The following is an 18,606-nucleotide window of genomic DNA, read 5'->3' as shown; positions in this document are numbered from 1 at the left end:
AAAAAGATTAAAAAAAAAAAAGAAACAAAGGGCATTACATAATGATAAAGGGATCAATGCAACAAGAAGAGCTAACTATCTTAAATATATATATACGCACCCAATACAGGAGCACCCAGATTCACAAAGTAAGTTCTTAGAGACCTACAAAGCAAGTTAGACTACCATACAATAATAGTAGGAGAATTTAACACCCCATTGTCAATATTAGATCAACGAGACAGAAAATTAACAAGAATATTCAGGACTTGAAATCAGCTCTGGACCAAGCAGACCTAGTAGACATCTACAGAACTCTCCACCCCAAACCAACAGAATATACATTCTTCTCAGTACCACATCAAACTCATTCTAAATTGATCACATAATTAGAAGTAAAACACTCCTCAGCAAATGCAGAAGAATGGAAATCGTAATAAACAGTCTCCCAGACCACAGCGCAATCAAATTACAACTCAAGATTAGGAAACTTACTCAAAACCACACAACTACATGGAAACTAAACAACCTGCTCCTGAATGACTACTAGGTAAATAATGAAATTAAGGTAGAAATAAATAAGTTCTTTGAAACCAATGAGAACAATGACACAACGTACCAGAATCTCTGGGACTCAGCTAAAGCAGTGTTTAGAGGGAAATTGATAGCACTAAATGCCCAAAGCAGAAAGCAGGAAAGATCTAAAATTGACACCCTAACATCACGATTAAAACAACTAGAGAAGCAAGAGCAAAAATATTCAAAAGCTAGCAGAAGGCAAGAAATAACTAAGATCAGAGCAGAACTGAAGGAGATAGAAACATGAAAAACCCTTCAAAAAATATCAATGAATCCAGGAGCTGGTTTTTTGAAAATATTAACAAAACAGATAGACCACACCAGTAACCAGACTAACGAAGAAGAAAGGAGAGAAGAATCAAATAGACACAATAAAATATGATAAAAGGGATATCATCACTGACCCCACAGAAATACAAACTACCATCGGAGAATACTATAAACACTTCTATGCAAATAAACTGGAAAATCTAGAAGAAATTGATAAATTCCTGGACACATACACCCTCCCAAGACTAAACCAGGAAGAAGTTGAATCCCTATATAGACCAATAACACACTCTAAAATTGAGGCAGTAATTAATAGCCTACCAACCGAAAAAAACCCAGGACCAGACAGATTCAAAGCTGAATTCTACCAGAGATGTAAACAGGAGCTGGTACCATTCCTTCTGAAAGTATTCCAAACAACAGAAAAAGAGGGACTCCTCTCTAACTCATTTTATGAGACCAGCATCATTCTGATATTAAAAGCTGGCAGAGACACAAAAAAAGAAAATTCCAGGCCAATATCCCTGATGAACATCAATGTGAAAATCCTCTATAAAATCTGGCAAACCAAATACAGCAGCACATCAAAAACTTACCCATCATGATCAAGTCGGCTTCATCCCTGGGATGCAAGGCTGGTTCAGCATACGCAAATCAATAAACGTAATCCATCACATAAACAGAACCAATGACAAAAACCACATGATTATCTCAATAGATGCAGAAAAGGCCTTTGATAAAATTCAACACCCCTTCATGCTAAAAACTCTGAATAAACTATGTATTGATGGACTCTATTTCAGAATAATAAGACCGATTTATGACAAACCCACAGCCAATATCAAGCTGAATGGGCAAAAACTGGAAGCATTCCCTTTGAAAACTTGCACAAGACAAGGATGCCCTCTCTCACCACTCCTATTAAACACAGTATTGGAAATTCTGGCCAGGGTAATCAGGCAAGAGAAAGAAATGAATGGTATTAAAATAGGAAGAGAGAAATTAAAATTGCTTCTGCTTGCAGATGACCTGATTGTATATTTAGAAAACCCCATCGTCTCAGCCCAAAATCTTCTTAAGCTGATAAGCAACTTCAGCAAAGTCTCAGGATACAAATCAATGTGCAAAAATCACAAGCATTCCCATACACCAATAATAGACAAACAGAGAGCCAAATCATGAGGCAACTCCCATTCACAATTGCTACAAAGAGAATAAAATACCTAGGAATCCAACTTACAAGGGATGTGAAGGACCTCTTCAAGGAGAACTACAAACCATGCTCAACAAATTAAGAGAGGACACAAACAAATGGAAGAACATTCCATGCTCATGGATAGGAAGAATCAGTATCGTGAAAATGGCCATACTGCCCAAGGTTATTTATAGATTCAATGCCATCCCCATCAAGCTACCATTGGCTTTCTTCATAGAATTAGAGAAAACTACTTTAAATTTCATATGGAACCAAAAAAAACCAAACAAACAAACAAACAAAAAAGCCCATACAGCCAAGACAATCCTAAGCAAAAAGAACAAAGCTGGAGGCATCATACTACCTGTCTTCACACTATTCTACAAGGCTACAGTAACCAAAACAGCATGGTACTGGTACCAAAACAGATATATAGACCAAAGGAACAGAACAGAGGCCTCAGAAATAATACCACACATCTACAACCATCTGAGACAAACCTGACAAAAACAAGAAATGGGGAAAGGATTCCCTGTTTAATAAATGGTGTTGAGAAAACTGGCTAGCCATAGGCAGAAAACTGAAACTGGATCCCTTCCTTACACCTTATAAAAAAATTAACTCAAGATGGACTAAAGACTTAAACTTAAGACCTAAAACCATAAAAATGCTAGAAGAAAACCTAGGCAACACCATTCAGGTCATAGGCATGAGCAAAGACTTCATGACTAAAACACCAAAAGCAATGGCAACAAAAGCCAAAATAGACAAATGGGATCTAATTAAACTAAAGGCTTCTGCACAGCAAAAGAAACTACAATCAGAGTGAACAGGCAACCTACAGAATGACAGAAAAATTTTGCAATCTATCCATCTGACAAAGGGCTAATTTTCAGAATCTACAAGGAACTTAAATAAATTTACAAGAAAAAAACAAACAACTCCATCAAAAAGTGGGCAAAGGATATGAACAGACACTTCTCAAAAGAAGACATTTATGTGGCCAACAACATATGAAAAAAAAACTCATCATCACTAGTCATTAGAGAAATGCAACTCAAAGCCACAATGCGATACCATCTCACACCAGTTAGAATGGTGATCTTTAAAAAGTCAGGAAACAACAGATGCTGGAGAGGAGGTGGAGAAATAGGAATGCTTTTACACTGTTGATGGGAGTGCAAATTAGTTCAACCATTGTGGACAACAATGTGGTGATTCCTCAAGGATCTAGATCCAGAAACACCATTTGACCCAGCAAGCCCATTAATGGGTATATACCCAAAAGATTATAAATCATTCTACTATAAAGACACATGCACCCGTATGTTTATTGCAGCACTGTTCACAACAGCAAGACTTGGAACCAACCCAAATGCCCATCAATGATAGACAGGTTAAAGAAAATATGGCACATATACACCATGGAATAGTATGCAGCCATCAAAAAGGATGAGTTCATGTCTTTTGCAGGGACATGGGTGAAGTTGGAAACCATCATTCTCAGCAAACTAACAGAGGAACAGAAAATCAAACACTGCATGTTCTCACTCATAAGTGGGAGTTGGACAATAAGAACACATGGCCACAGGAAGGGGAACATCACACACCAGGGCCTGTTAGGGGGTGGGGGTTAGGGGACCAATAGCATTAGGAGAAATACCTAATGTAGATGACGGGTTGATGGGTGCAGCAAACCACCATGGCACCCAAACCTACATAAAAAACCTGCACGTTCTGTACATGTATCCCAGAATTTAAAGTTAAAGAAAAGAATTAAAGGTCATCAGTGTACAATGAAGAAAAAAGATGGTGGAGAAATAGTTGCCACCTCTTAATGGCAGAACATTAAGCACAGGCGGAAATCGAAGGAATTGATGGCAGCCATGTTGCAGGCAAGCTACCACAACTACTGCGGACTCGGAGATTTGGGGGAAGTAGCAAGAAACATTATTTTCTAACTACCTAAAAGGTACAAAGGACCACTGAGGGTTCACTTTTTGCTCATTCCTCAATGCTTCTTTTCAGATCCTCTCTACTGCAAATGTAAGATTTCAAGACCAAAGTAATTGAGTAGCTTAATGCCGTAAAAAGTTGCATTTATTCAAAATGTAAACATAATTCAGCTTTTGGTGGGATTTTTTATTTTTTGTTGTTTGATTATTCACTTTTTACCTACCAAATTGCAAAACTTAAAATTCATGTTCAAAATTGAAGAGTGCACTATAAAGGAGACATTGTCATATTTTATAGTTGGAAATGTAAATCAACAATACTGCAGTGTGACAGTGAGTGTAAATGACATTAACTAGGCCAGGCATGGTGGCTCATATCTGCAGTCGTAGCACTTTGGGAGGCTGAGGTGGGAGGATTGCTTCAGACCAGGAGTTCAAGACCAACCTAAGCAAAAAGGCAAGACCTTGTCTCTACAAAAATAAAAAATTGTAATTAAAAAATTAGCTGGGCTGGGTGGTGCACACCTGTAGTTCCAGCTATTAAGGCAGCTAAGGCAGAAGGATCCTTCGAGCCCAGGAGTTAGAGACTGCAGCCATAATGGTGCCTGGACTCCAGAACAAGACTCTATCTCTAAAAAAATCATAAATAAAAAGAAAGCTATCAACTAAAAAAAAAAAAAAAAAAAAAAAAAATGTGGCCAGACTCAGTGGCTCATGCCTGTAATCCCAGCACTTTGGGAGGCCGAGGCGGGCGGATCATGAGGTCAGGAGATCGAGACCATCCTGGCTAACACGGTGAAACCCCATCTCCACTAAATATACAAAAATTAGCCGGGCGTGGTGGTGGGCGCCTGTAGTCCCAGCTACTTGGAAGGCTGAGGCAGGAGAATGGTGTAAGTAAACCCGGGAGGCGGAGTTTGCAGTGAACCTAGATTGTGCCACTGCGCTCCAGCCTGGGCGACAGAGCAAGACTCCATCTCAAAAAAACAAAAAACAAAAAAACAACATTTAACCTATAATGAGCTTAATATGAGCATTTACTCTTAGGAAAAATTGTTTTAAAGTTTGTTTGGGTTTTTTGTTTGTTTATTTGTTTTTTTAAGTCTCCAAGGTCTTAAACCTTTTGGTCACATCATGGGGAATCGAAGTGGAATCAAATCTACTTTTCAATATGAAGGTTTATTTTATTTCATTACATGATATGCACAAGACAGGGATCCTCTTTAATTTTGTGTTTAATTTAGCTTCATTATAAATGTTGGTCTTCATATCGTTATGCAAAATTTAAAACCAGAGTCAAACTGTCTCTGTAAAAATGGGATTCAGGAGACATTTTTGTTTTCACTCTTTTAACCAAGAATCTGAAGTAGTGGAACCCTCTAGAATAGCAAGTTGCCTAAATCAGACATGTTGTATGAGGCCAAAAAAATCAACCAAGGTCATTAAAAACAAAAAACAAAAACAAACAAAAAGAAACCATAACACAAAAATTAGCCAGGTGTGGTGGCGGGCACCTGTAGTCCCAGCTACTTGGGAGGCTGAGGCAGGAGAATGGCGTGAACCCGGGAGGCAGAGCTTGCAGTGAGCCGTGATCACGCTACTGCATTCCAGCCTGGGCGACAGAGCAAGACTCCATCAAAAAAAGAAAAAAAAAAAAAAGTAACTTGTTCGTAAATATCAACAGTGCAACTTTGGTGCAGTAGCTTAATGCTATTTAATTCCCATCTTTCCCTAAGAGAATGATTAAAGTATGTACTGTTTATACAACATTATCTTTTATAATTAAGTGAAAGGCCATTGACCTTTAATATTATCAGAGCCAAGTGGATTTAGGCCAGCTCTTTGATATCTAGGCCAGCTCCTTGACTCACAGTAGTTTGGGCTTTTTGTTTCAACACTCATGAAGTAAAAAGTAATTTTAAAAATTCTTAAACTTTTTCAGACAGCCAAAATGTTCATCAGTTATTTGAACTTGGATGTAAACAGAATTTCCAGCTATTTGAATCGATTAAAGTGTCTGTTAACTCTATTTTATAGGTTACAACCCAAATCTATCCTCCAACACCTCAGGACATGTGTGTGCACTGCATGCATACACATATACACACACATTTTAGCTTAACTTGCTGCCTTAAATAAGGTTATAGTTGCTATGAAACTTTGTATCACTAATGCATAGATAAATACAGGTAGTTAGAATAGATGGCATAAAGAGAAATATTCTGACAGTAAATCTGTAAGTGTATCTTTCAGATCTAAATCACCTTAGAAAGAAATTTCACTTCTAAATAGATCATAAAATGTGTTTCCAGTGATATGAGATTCAGCCGTTCTTTTTATTTTATTTTATTTATATATTTTGAGACAGAGTCTTGCTCTGTTGCCCAGGCTGGAGTGCAATGGCATGATCTCAGCTCATTGCAACCTCTGCCTCCCAGGTACAAACAATTCTCCTGTCTCAGCCTCCCAAGTAGCTGGGACTGCAGGCATGTGGCACCATAGCCAGCTAATTTTTGTATTTTTAGTAGAGATGGGTTTTCGCCATGTTGGCCAAGTTCGAACTCCTGACCTCAGGTAATCCACCTACCTAGGGTGTAATCCCTCCCAAAGTGCTGAGATTACAGGCGTGAGCCACTGCACCCAGCCAACCTTTCTTTTTAAACTACTGTTTAAGATAACACTGGCAACATACTGCTGAGTTACAGTCAGGAGGCTCTTTTTAGTTCAATGAAGGGATGATAATGATTGTCATGAAAGGCGTTGAACTGGGCATCTATGAAAGGTGGTTGTCTCCCTGCTAGGGGATGCTGCGTGAAAACAAACTTTGGCTATTTCATCTTGATTGATAATTTGTTGAATATCTGCTGTGTTCATCTTTGAGTAACAAAATATAATTCGGTGAGATTATTTGTCAGTGTAGTGCATAGCTATGTAGTATATTTTAAATAGTATAAAATCTTAAGAAATAAGTATCTTTATTACACTTGATTTACAGATGAGAAACTGAGGCTAGGATTTAAATGATTTATCCCCAAATCACTGATTTAAATTCTGACCACCTGACTCTAGAAACTATGCTTTTAAACAGCACGGGGTAGGTGTGGAGAGGAGGTTGGTACTGAAATGTTACATCTGCACTGGAATCTAGGAAAAGCAGAATTATCAGATCTCAGGGAAAGTGAGGACTGGGACCTGTCTAGGGACAGTCAACTCCCTCAATTCCATCTCCCTGTCTCTACTTTCTCACTTTTCTTCTGCCCCATTCTTATTCCTGCCTATTTCTTTCTCACTTGTATGGACCATTCCTATCCCGAAGACTAAATCTTCTGGCTTCTCAGTCCACAACTATCTCCATTTCTCAGATTGTCTATTTCAAAGTATCAAGCAAGGAATCTACCTTGTGCAGTTCATCTTTTAATCTTATACATGACAAGACAACTGTGCATTACATCACTTTGGGTCAGGAGTCTACCTCTGACCTGAAGCTGTGGTCGGGTAGTATATGCCAGTTGGGAGTAATGAGGAGAAACTAGCACAGTCTAGAAAGTGATGTGAAAGCAAGAAGGCAAACACAAATCACAACCGGTAGTTCCAAAAAAAAGACTAATGAGACTGGGCTGGCTACTGATTATTTTCCTTTGGGGGAAAAAAAAAAAAAGATTGAGAGAAGAAAAATCTTATCACATAAACACTAAAATGAGCTGTTGTCTAAAATCCTTGGCCTTTCCTCTCCTGCTCTCTCAACATATCTTTGTTCCAGAGAAAGGGAAAGTCTAAAGAAAGCTGTACTTTTAAAACAAGAAAACAAAAAAAAAATCTCTTGCCATAAGTAATAACCTCCAAATATTGACTTTTTAGGCCCATGTTTCATTTCTCTATAGGAATTACTGCATAACACATAGCTTACGAGACATTTTCTCACAACTTCCCACTCAAAACAAGCAGTAACACCCTCCCACCACCACCACAGAATTGCACTATCCCTAACACATATGATCATTACAAGCACATTTTGGACAGAAGCAGCCATTTTTCCCAGTGACCTATGACTTGTAGACACTTACATGGGCCAAGCACTTGGCCCAGGCAGCACAATTCCTATGTCCTTGGCAAACAAGAAGGAGAAGATGGCAAAAGGCAGTGACTTGAGGTGACAAGTTTTCACTTGAAAATAGGAGCTTCTCTTCTTTATTCCAGCTCGACTGAACATCCAGCATATATTCGATGTAACAAAACATTATATTGGAAACACAAGGCATCCAGGCCTTTGGCCAAAAATGTAGGGGAAAAAAATAGAAAGCCTAATATTTCATGGGAAATTCTTGGCTTAAATAATATTTTAATAAAGCTTAGCTACATATGCCAATAAAGCACGGAGATGACATACTGATTTATGATTTAAATATCATTATAATCTCTGTAATGTCTAGTATCATCTTATATCAAACAATATGAAAGAGGAAAAATCGCTGGGGAAAAGAAGAGCAACATGAAATCAATTCAGATACCCATAGAATGTTTATTGCATATACCATCTAATTAAAAATTTGCTGTAAGGGTAATAATAACTAACATACATTGAGCAGATATGATATAAGCCTTACAAGTATAATCTCTTTTGATCTTGAACAAATTTCCCTGAGGTAGATATTATTATTTCCATTTAATAATTGAGATTCATAGAAGCTAACTTGCACAAGGTTTAGCGGAACTCAGAGGCAAATTCAACCAATCCGACTTCAAAGCCACACTCTTAGTCATGTGCTATACTAGAGTAAAGATTAATTTAGTGAAATCAATTATTTGTTTTGGGAATAAATGATTGATACTGTATGTGTGATGGTTGAGATATTGAGTGTCAAGTTGATTGGATTGAAGGATGCAAAGTATTATTCCTGGGTGTGTCTGTGAGGGTGTTGCTGAAGGAAATTAACATCTGAGTCAGTGGACTGGGAAAGGCAGACCCACCCTTAATCTGGGTGGGCACCATCTAATCAGTTGCTAGCACGGCCAGAATATAAAGCAGGCAGAAAATATGAAAAGGCTGGACTGGATTAGCCTCCCAGCCTACATCTTTCTCCTGTGCTGGATGTTTCCTGCCCTCGAACATTGGACTCCAGTTTCTTCAGCTTTGGGACTTGGACTGGCTCCTTGCTCCTCAGCTTGCAGATGGCCTATTGTGGAACCTCACCTTGTGATTGTGTGAGTCAATACACCTTAACAAATTCCCCTTTATATATACATCTATCCTATTAGCTCTATTCTCTAAAGAACCCTGACTAATACAGTATGTGACACATAATAAAGAATAATTATGTGAATCTATGTAGAATACTACTGAAAAGAGAACTGGATCAGGAGACCTGACTTCTAGTCTTGATTCTATCAACTGAATATATGGCCTTGGATTTATCATTTAAAGTCTGGGTCCCCATTTCCTCATTTGCAAAAGGAAAACCAAAACACATGACAATAATTAGCCTGCTGGCCTCACTGAGGTTTTTTTTGTTAATCTCAAATAAAATGATGGGAAAACAACTTTATAAGTTGAAAAGCACATTCCAATATGAAATGTTAGTATTGAGAGCCCACTACATTGACCAAATCTTAATGAGCACTACATGAGATTTTTAAAATCACAGAATAAGTGTTTTATGTCCTCTAAAAACAAATTGTTTTTACCAAAGGTGAGATCATATATTCAAGAAGAGAAATTAAATAAAAACAGCTCCAGAATATTGATACCCTTGAGGTTCTGGAAAGGGAAAATGCAAAATCAGTCTGCTAGGGTACAATCTAGATCCCTTAGGGAGGAAAAAAAAAACAATAAAATTAACTCACATTCGAAATTAAAACCACATGAGAAAACAAATACCAAGATTGGAATCTAGACACAACCAATAGGAATATCAGCACAATAACTAGAAATCATTATAAAACAATCTATAAGAAGTTTTAAAGTATGTATGTTTGCCAGTAAGCATGTGAAAATGTGTTCAACATCATTCATCATTGGGAATGCAAATTTAAAAAACTATCCCCTGAAATGGTTAAAATGACAAGGACTGACCATACCAAGTGGGATGAGGTTGGAACTCTCACATAACCGCAGAAGGAAGTGTGCACGGCGTAACCAGGAGTGGAATACTGGCAGTTTCTACTAAGGCTAAGTAGGTACCTATACCAGGACCCAACAATTCCATAATAGAGTATGTATCCAGGTGAAATGAATGCTTATGCCCACGATAGGTCTTGTATAGAAATGTTCCATAGCAACTTTACAATAGTCAAATTTATAATAGTCAAACAAACATAGATAACCCATATGCCTGTCAATAGGAGAATGGATAAATAAATGGTGTTATATTCACAAGATGAAATACTATTACTGGAATATAAAACAACCAGGCCAAATTTCACACTCTGTTGAGTGAAAGAGGCAGGTACTAAAGAGTACCTACTGTGTGATTCCATGTATACAATGCTCAACTACAAGCAAAACAAACTGCTGATGAAATGCCATAAAAAGGTGAGCTCTGCTAGGGAGCAACTACAGTCTGAAAAGGGCAGAAGGAAATCTTCTAGGGTGATAGATATGCTTTATATCTTGATAAAAACCATGGAAGAACAACCAGAAGATATGGAGGATAAAATGAAAAGGTCTGAACTAGAGATCTCAGAGGAGAGAAAGAGAAAATAAGGAGGGTTCAAAGAGCCAAAAACTATTCCCAAAAGAAGACATTTATGCGGCCAATAAACATATGAAGAAAAGCTCATCATCACTGGTCATTAGAGAAATGAAAATCAAAACCACAATAATGCCAGCTAGAATGGCGATCATTATAAAGTTAGGAAACAACAGATGCTAGAGAGGATATGGAGAAATAGGAACGCTTTTACACTGTTGGTGGGAGTGTAAATTAGTTCAACAATTGTGGAAGACAGTGTGGAGATTCCTCAAGGATCTAGATCCAGAAATACCACTTGACCCAGCAATCCCATTACTGGGTATATACCCCAATCTCATTCACAAATATTTATGCTAAAGTCCTAAGTAAATTGTTTAACAAACAAAATCCAGCATTATATTAAAATAACAGTTGACAGTGACCAATTGGAGTTTAATCTCAGGAATGTAAAAATAGTTTCAGTGACTTAATTTACCAAATTAACTGGTCAAAGAAGAAAAATAGATAAACTTGGTAGATACTAAAAAGACATTTTGTGTAATTCTTTATCCATCACTGATTTAAAAAACAGAAAAGTAGTAAAAGCATACCACCTTAAAGTGATAAATATATAAATTATATATTCCGGAAGTGTTTTATTAAAATCACTAAGAAGAGAAAGCATGCCTGTTATCACCACCATTTTTGTTTATCAATAATCTAACAATACTAACAAATTCAGGCCAAGAAAAAATAAAATAATAAATAATGAATTACATCCTAATTATTAAGGATGCTGTATCAAAGTTATAATTATTTTTAAAAATATTGTTTTAGAGCCAGGCGCAGTGGCTCACGCCTGTAATCCCAGCACGTTGGGAGGACAAGTCAGGCGGATCAGCCTGGCCAACATGGCAAAACCCTGTCTCTACTAAAAAATATACAGAAATTAGCCGGGCTTGGTGGCAGGCGCCTGTAATTCCAGCTGCTCGGGAGGCTGAGGCAGGAGAATTGCTTGAACCTGGGAGGCAGAGGTTGCAGTGAGCCAAGATCATGCCACTGCACTCCAGCCTGGGAGACAGAGCAAGACTCTATCTCAGAAAATATATATATATCTACATAGTTTTAGGTGTCCTGGGCCTGTGCTAAATCCTTTACATACTCAATTCATTTAATCTATACAACTCTGAGAGGTAGATGTGAGTCCATTTTGCAGAAGTGGAGATTGAGGCTCAGAGTCATTAAGTAGGTTATTCAAAGTCATCAACCAAGTAAATGACAGAACTGGCACGTGATCTCATCTTTCTGACTGTAAACCGCTGTGAACGTAAACAAGTTATGCTATAGCTCATGCATCTCCCATAATTTCTCAATTTTTTAAAGAAAGATTGACTTTCAAATCCATAATAAATTTTGAGAGATTATTTTATCATCCCATCAATTCTTACAAAAAATGAGGTAATTTGACATTTTAAATTAGAAACAACTCTCAAATATGTAATTCCAGTGTGAACCTGTTTACAAAAAATGACCTGGTGAAAGCTTTTCTGGCACAGAACATTTTTACCTTAAAAAAAATTTTTTTTAAATCATTTAACAGCAGAAAAAATATCCTGGCTTCATTGGGCCAAACAAGTCTAAATATCACTTTAAAACTTTCAACCTCTATAATCCTTTCTATAGCTGACAGTTTTGAAAGGTGGCAATAAGGAGCTGCTCTACAGAGAGTTCTGGAAAACGTCAGGTTTCTCTTTCCAAGCATCGCGTGAGTCACTCATTTTGCAAAACATAATGACGTGAAAGCATAGCAATGGATCAGGTCATCCTTGGGAACTGCTTTTTTCCCTAAGAGTTTCAGAAATCCTGTGAAGAGTTCCTATGGCAGGGCAGATCCCAGGCTCATGTGAACTTGCCTTTCTTTGGCACGAGAACGTGAAAGCATAATTTCAGGCCCTGCAAAAATCAACAGTGACAGCCACTATTTCTCATCTTCTCTTGGGAGAGGCCCTACTAGCTTTATTTATAACTAGCATTTTGTAGACTACCAGTAGAACAGAATCAGCACGGGTACTCTTTCTTTGACGGAAGGAACTACTTTTCTCTTGGAGACACTATTACAGTAAAACATATGTGTTGATTTCTGAATCCTTATTTTATTACCAGTATCTTGGTTGGCCCCTTTTTAGTCCCCAGTGTCTTAATTAAATTCAAGAGTTGAGGAGATGGTAGTACAAGTATTGGTTAGTTATAATAGCACTCTGAGGGTTGGTAAGATCTCGAAAATATTCAGGTCTAGACAATGAAAAAAGAAATCTGTGGGCTATAACTTTTCCTTCCTACCCCCACAGCCTGCTCTGAGACCTTGACCATCACCAAACTAAAATCAGCCCTAAGATATTACTAACAGTTGATATTTATTAAGTACTTATCACAGGCCAGTAGCTATCCTAAACATCTTATATTATCTCATCTTGCCCTAAAAATAATTCTATGAGGTCCTAATACCTGGCTGGGCAAGAGAATCTCCAGGATAACTTTTAAATGTGCTTTATTTTATCAGAAGTGTGTATACCTTTTCATTAAAGATATTGTAATTTCTGGGCCAAAGATTCTATGTCTTATTCTATCCTTCCTCAACGGAAGTCTGGAGGGGCATGAAATCATATTGCCAGGCATTTCTTGTGTAGCTGGACCATGGTTGGACAATCATCTCTTTGAGATATTGTCTAGTAAGAAAAGCGTAGGATTTGGAATCAGATGTTCTGAGTTTGTCATAGCTTTCTATCTACTTGGTAAGTGACTTTGGAAAGTCATTTGGCTAAATTCTAATCAACTCATGTGCAAAACGAGGAAAATAACCCAATTCTCATGCAACTGTCTCAAGGATTAGGGTCAGTGATTTTCATAACCTAGTACCTGGCAGACTCTCAATCCTTATTCATTGGGTAAATGGAGAAAACAGTGAAGGGACTTCCCACTTTTCCCAGCTCTTCCTCTGCCTTTCCTCTTACCCATCTGCTATGTTGATTTCCTTATTGTTCTTTAAGCACATCAAACTATTTCCTGCCTCAAATCTTTCACACTTGCTCTGGGCTGCCTAAAGCACTCTTTCCCCAGTTGATCATACAGTTGATTCTTTATTCAAATGTCATTGTTTTAAACAGGTCTTTTTTGAACTCTATCTAAAACTGTCATCTCTGGCCCTCGTTACTTTTGATCCTTATCTTGATTTATTTTCTTTATACGTTTTACCACTATTAATAATTATGTAACGTATTACTTGTTTGCTAACAGCTTTCTCCCCAAGAATGCCTTGGAGCAGGGATGCTGTTTTGCTCACTTAGATGCAAATCAAAGGGTAGTTATAGTTTTGAGTGCGTCCTTTACTGACCTTTCTGATTCACACCTGTGAGCTTGCTAAAGTTTGAGGAGCTGAGCTTGCAAAGAAGAAATGGCGTGACCTTCTTTAAAACAGTGATGCTTTTCTGCACATAAATAGATACATATCTCAAAAAGAAATGTTTTCTGAATTCACTGGAACAAATAACTGAGAAGAGTTATATTGTCATTCCCATTCCATGATAACTCCAAAAAAGTAAGTTTATAACATGCTGTTTTGATTACTAGTTTATGTAACAATTTTATTAAGTTGATTCCAAAGCAATATGTTCCAAAGTGGTTTATATGAGGACACTAATAAAGCAGCATACTAAGCAAATAGACCAACCATTATTTGGTCACCTAACATGACTCGTTTCCATTGCCATCTTGAAGACCCTCCAATTTTTTAAGTCTAATATGGCTCAGGAAATCCAAGAGTTTGAAGTCTACAAGTCATGTCAAATGCAAAGTCAACAACTGCAAGAATTTCACCCTTGTTCTCAAGGGTAGTTTCAGAAACTTTGCTGATTTGCATTTAGTAATCAAAGCAGTAGACAATTAGGAAAAGCATCAACCTAATATTTTCTCTACTTGTCTGAAGGCACTTGACAAGCTTTGTTTCTTAAGAGAATGAGAATGTCAGAAACCCAAAGAAAATGCTCATAGGGTCTAAAAGGAACCTGACAGATGCTGACTTACAAGTGAAGCAATATCTTTTAATTGCTTTTTAATTGCATAAATTTCTGCAACATGAGTAAATTCTAACAGGATTCCTGCATATTCAAGAAAATTATAATAGTAAATAAAATTAGCTGTGTTCTAGCCTTCTTACTGCTCTCCTCTGGTAGTGTGCAAATTAGTCTTCACTCCTGAAAGAACAATTAAGAAAATTATTGAACAGTTAAGAAAATATACATACCTTTTAGTGGACAACAGCATATAGTGATTGAATAGGCAAATGAATAAAATAAGCCCTAAGTAGTAAATGTGCTCTTGAAAATTAACTGATTTTTTTTTTTTTTTGCCAATTTCTCACCAGAGGCAAATTTAAATGTTCACTGTTTGGACCATAATATGAGGGAGAGCTAGAGGTCAGTCAATAATAAATATTTATTAAGCAGCTACTATGTGTCCAGAAAGACTTTTGGGGGATAGAGATATATGTCCATTAAGCTTAAAATCAAATTGTAAAGAGAAACTTAGCTAGCAAATGCCAGACAAGTTTAAGCATTGCTGACTTAGAGCAGTTAGGGAAGTTGCTAATGAAGGGAGAAATGGATACTTTTGCAGGAGTGTTCAATCTTTTGGCTTCCCTGAGCCACACTGGAAGAAGATGAATTGTCCTGTGTCACACGTAATGTACAATAGCACTAATGATAGCTGATAAGCTAAAAATCACAACAAAAAAGCTCATAATTTTAAGAAAGTTTTTGAATTTGTGTTGGACAGCACTCAAAGCTCTCTTGGGTTGCATGCACCTCACGGGCCACACGTTGGACAAGCTTGATTTAAAGGTAGAGCAATATAGTAAAGAGAAAGGTGAGAGGAAGAAAATTTTTGCAGACAGCTATAGAAATAGACTTGAAAGTGAATTCCAAAACTTCACATTTCCTATGTGGGTTCTGAGAAATAGTTGCAAAACCATGAAGGGTAGAGAGAGATGAGAGAGAAAATGCAAGAGAGAAATGCCATGTTTTGAACACTATTCCTACTTCTTTTCATTTGACAAGTATTTACTGAGTACCTACTCTTGGGATCTCGGAACAATTTGAGACCCTGGGTGTGTGGTGATAATCAACAACGTGCTCTCATGCAGCTTCCACTTAGTGCAGAAAAACTAGTTGAAGGACAAAGACACACACTGTTTAAGGAAACAATGTAGAAAGGGAATACCAAGAAAAATATTTATCTGTAATATTCTTACAGTACACATTCTTTACCATTTAAAAATGACTACTATTTGTTCTTAGGCCTACTATTGTCAAACATTTACTTATTAATTCCTTAAAAATTGGTCTTTATTATGTGCCCTGATTTTGAATTAATCAGGTTAAATTACTAATAAAAATATGACATTCTGTTATCAAAGCAAGTCGAACTATTTAAAATTGCGTATTTGGAAGAATATATCTCACTGAAAAAAAATGAGTCTGAAATACGTATTATACCAAAAGAACAGAATTTTCAGAGAATTCAGATATGGCTTTATTTTTGCAAATCTTCTCATAAATTCTCCAGAGCAGTCCAGCTCTTCTCATTCCAATTTTCTTGCTATTTTTCTGTTACTGTGATAAATATCACAGTCACCTCTGACTTTTCCCTTTTCCAATATTGGCTCTGTATAACATTCCTTTTGTATCTATTTGCATATTGCCCACTGATATTACCTATTAGCCCAAGACCTCATTCCTTCTCTAATTAATGTCATAGTTTCCAGCACCCTCTTCTGCCAGTTACAGAATTTTGGAGCCCAGAGGGACTATACTTAAGAAATGCAACCCTTAAAGCCATTATATTCTCTGCTTCTGGATCAATCCTCTTAAAACAGGCTCTTATTGTGTAGTTTTCTGATCAAAATCTTTCCATGGCTTACCACTACCTGCTGAGGAATCCTCAGATTCTTTTGTCGAGCATTTAAAGCTGTCTATGCATTTTCAAGGCCCCAATTTGCTTCTTCCACTTTGTATTTTTCATTCATTGATTCAAAAATATTTTTTGAGCCCATTTGTAATGTAAATGGCGCTAGGGTCTTGCTACAAAGATGAGCAAGTCATAGCCTTGCCCTCTAGCAGTCCCCAGTTTAAGGGAGTGGGTACAGGAGTGGTGGGAGTGGGAATGACAAGTACATGAAAATCTCATTGAGAGTAGTGGTAACAGCACCTGCCCAGGGAGCACTGAACTCAAGTGTCCAATCCTGCTGTGTAGCCAGCTTGGCTTCATCAATGCTGACGTGGGCTGTCTTTTCTCTGCTTTTCTGTATACCCTAAATATATCTAGACTTTCAAAGCCTAGATCAGATGCCAAATAATCGATGGATTTTTCCTTAGTCTCCTGCTCTTAAATATCTCTCATTTGAATTCCCATGGCATTTTTTAATTTCCTTTCCTATTCTTTTTTTTTTTTTTTTTTTTTTTTTTTTTTTTTTTTTTTGAGACGGAGTCTCTCTCTGTCGCCCAGGCTGGAGTGCAGTGGCGGGATCTCAGCTCACTGCAAGCTCCGCCTCCCGGGTTCCCGCCATTCTCCTGCCTCAGCCTCCCGAGTAGCTGGGACTACAGGCGCCCGCCACCTCGCCCCGCTAGTTTTTTGTATTTTTTAGTAGAGACGGGGTTTCACCCTGTTAGCCAGGATGGTCTCGATCTCCTGACCTCGTGATCCACCCGTCTCGGCCTCCCAAAGTGCTGGGATTACAAGCTTGAGCCACCGGGCCTGGCCTTTCCTTTCCTATTCTAATCACATCCCTGCTTGTATTAGAGTATATCTCTCTTGCTAAAACTGTCTGCCTCTTAAAAGCAACAACTATGACATATATTTACATATCTCTAGACACATAAACCTAAAAAAAGTTTACAAAGGTGTGCAATAAATGTTCCCCGGGCTAAAATAATGAATAATAATGTGTACAAAGTCAAAAGTAAAATAGAACAATGGCGGGAATTGACTGATTCTTCATACAGTTGTAAAACTATTATACTACATAAATTACTGCAAAAATTAATGACCATAGAGAGGAGGACTACCACTAACAAACTAGGATCCTGGGCTTACAGGGGTTAAGGAGATCTAACCACAAGGGGAAAAAAATATTCTTAATTTGTCTTCATTAAAGACTAATTTTAGGTCTTTGGGTAATTAAATGAATACATTGTTTATGCTCCATACACTTTCGGCCCGAGTCTTGGAAAATACGTGAAACTTCCAAGAATTAAAGTTTCCATTAACGCAAGTGCCAAAATCAGGAGGCTTGACCTGTGGGAAAAAGCACATTTGTCTTCGCTGGCTCCTTTTCAAAAAGCTATAGATGGTTATTGTATAACCTTTTTTTGTACGCAAATGCTCTGTTTTATCATGCAGACCATCTAGACAGAGGAAGAAGCTGCAACATTTCAGAAAGCAACCAATTACTGAAGACCGAATGACCAGGCCTTATCAGCGCTGAAGTGTTAACGGCGGTCCCTGTTTGGGGCAAAATTTCTTCATCGGGAACCACTGCCAGTGGTTTCTTTTTTCTTTTTTTTTTTTTTTTTTAAGGGGTAGGGGGGGGGGGGGGGGGGGGCGCAGTCGCTGTTTTGAGGGGTGTGTGTGTGTGTGTGTGTGTGTGTGTGTGTGTGTGTGTGTGTAATTCCCTGAAGAGTGGCTTTGGCTGGTGAAGAAATAGTTTACTACAGTGGGTTTCAGAACATCTTCCACCTGCATCTCTCCTAGCAGGTGGAAATTTAATGTAAATAATTGCGTGTGCCCACAGCTTGAACGCCTTGGAAGAATATTTTCTGACTTCTCTGCTTTGATTCAGTCAGAAGTAGCCCAGTTATCATGAAGAAGCCCAGTTATCTACCTAGGTTACAAAATAAAATTAAAATTA

At 37.7% G+C, this 18,606-nt stretch overlaps 2 protein-coding genes across 2 annotated transcripts in view; one reads left to right on the top strand and one right to left on the bottom strand.

Annotated features, from left to right (window-relative positions):
- The window catches only part of LDHB (lactate dehydrogenase B), a 478,946-nt gene that overhangs the window by 309,975 nt on the left and 150,365 nt on the right, over nt 1-18,606 (top strand). The window lies entirely within an intron of this gene.
- The window catches only part of CMAS (cytidine monophosphate N-acetylneuraminic acid synthetase), a 412,527-nt gene that overhangs the window by 257,720 nt on the left and 136,201 nt on the right, over nt 1-18,606 (bottom strand). The gene's annotated exons all lie outside the window — the stretch shown is intronic.

Source organism: Macaca thibetana, chromosome 11 (assembly GCF_024542745.1).
Source record: "Macaca thibetana thibetana isolate TM-01 chromosome 11, ASM2454274v1, whole genome shotgun sequence".
In the NCBI taxonomy this organism is placed as follows: domain Eukaryota; kingdom Metazoa; phylum Chordata; class Mammalia; order Primates; family Cercopithecidae; genus Macaca; species Macaca thibetana.
Note: the sequence above shows the minus strand (reverse complement) of the source record. Positions and strands in the feature narration are given on the sequence as shown.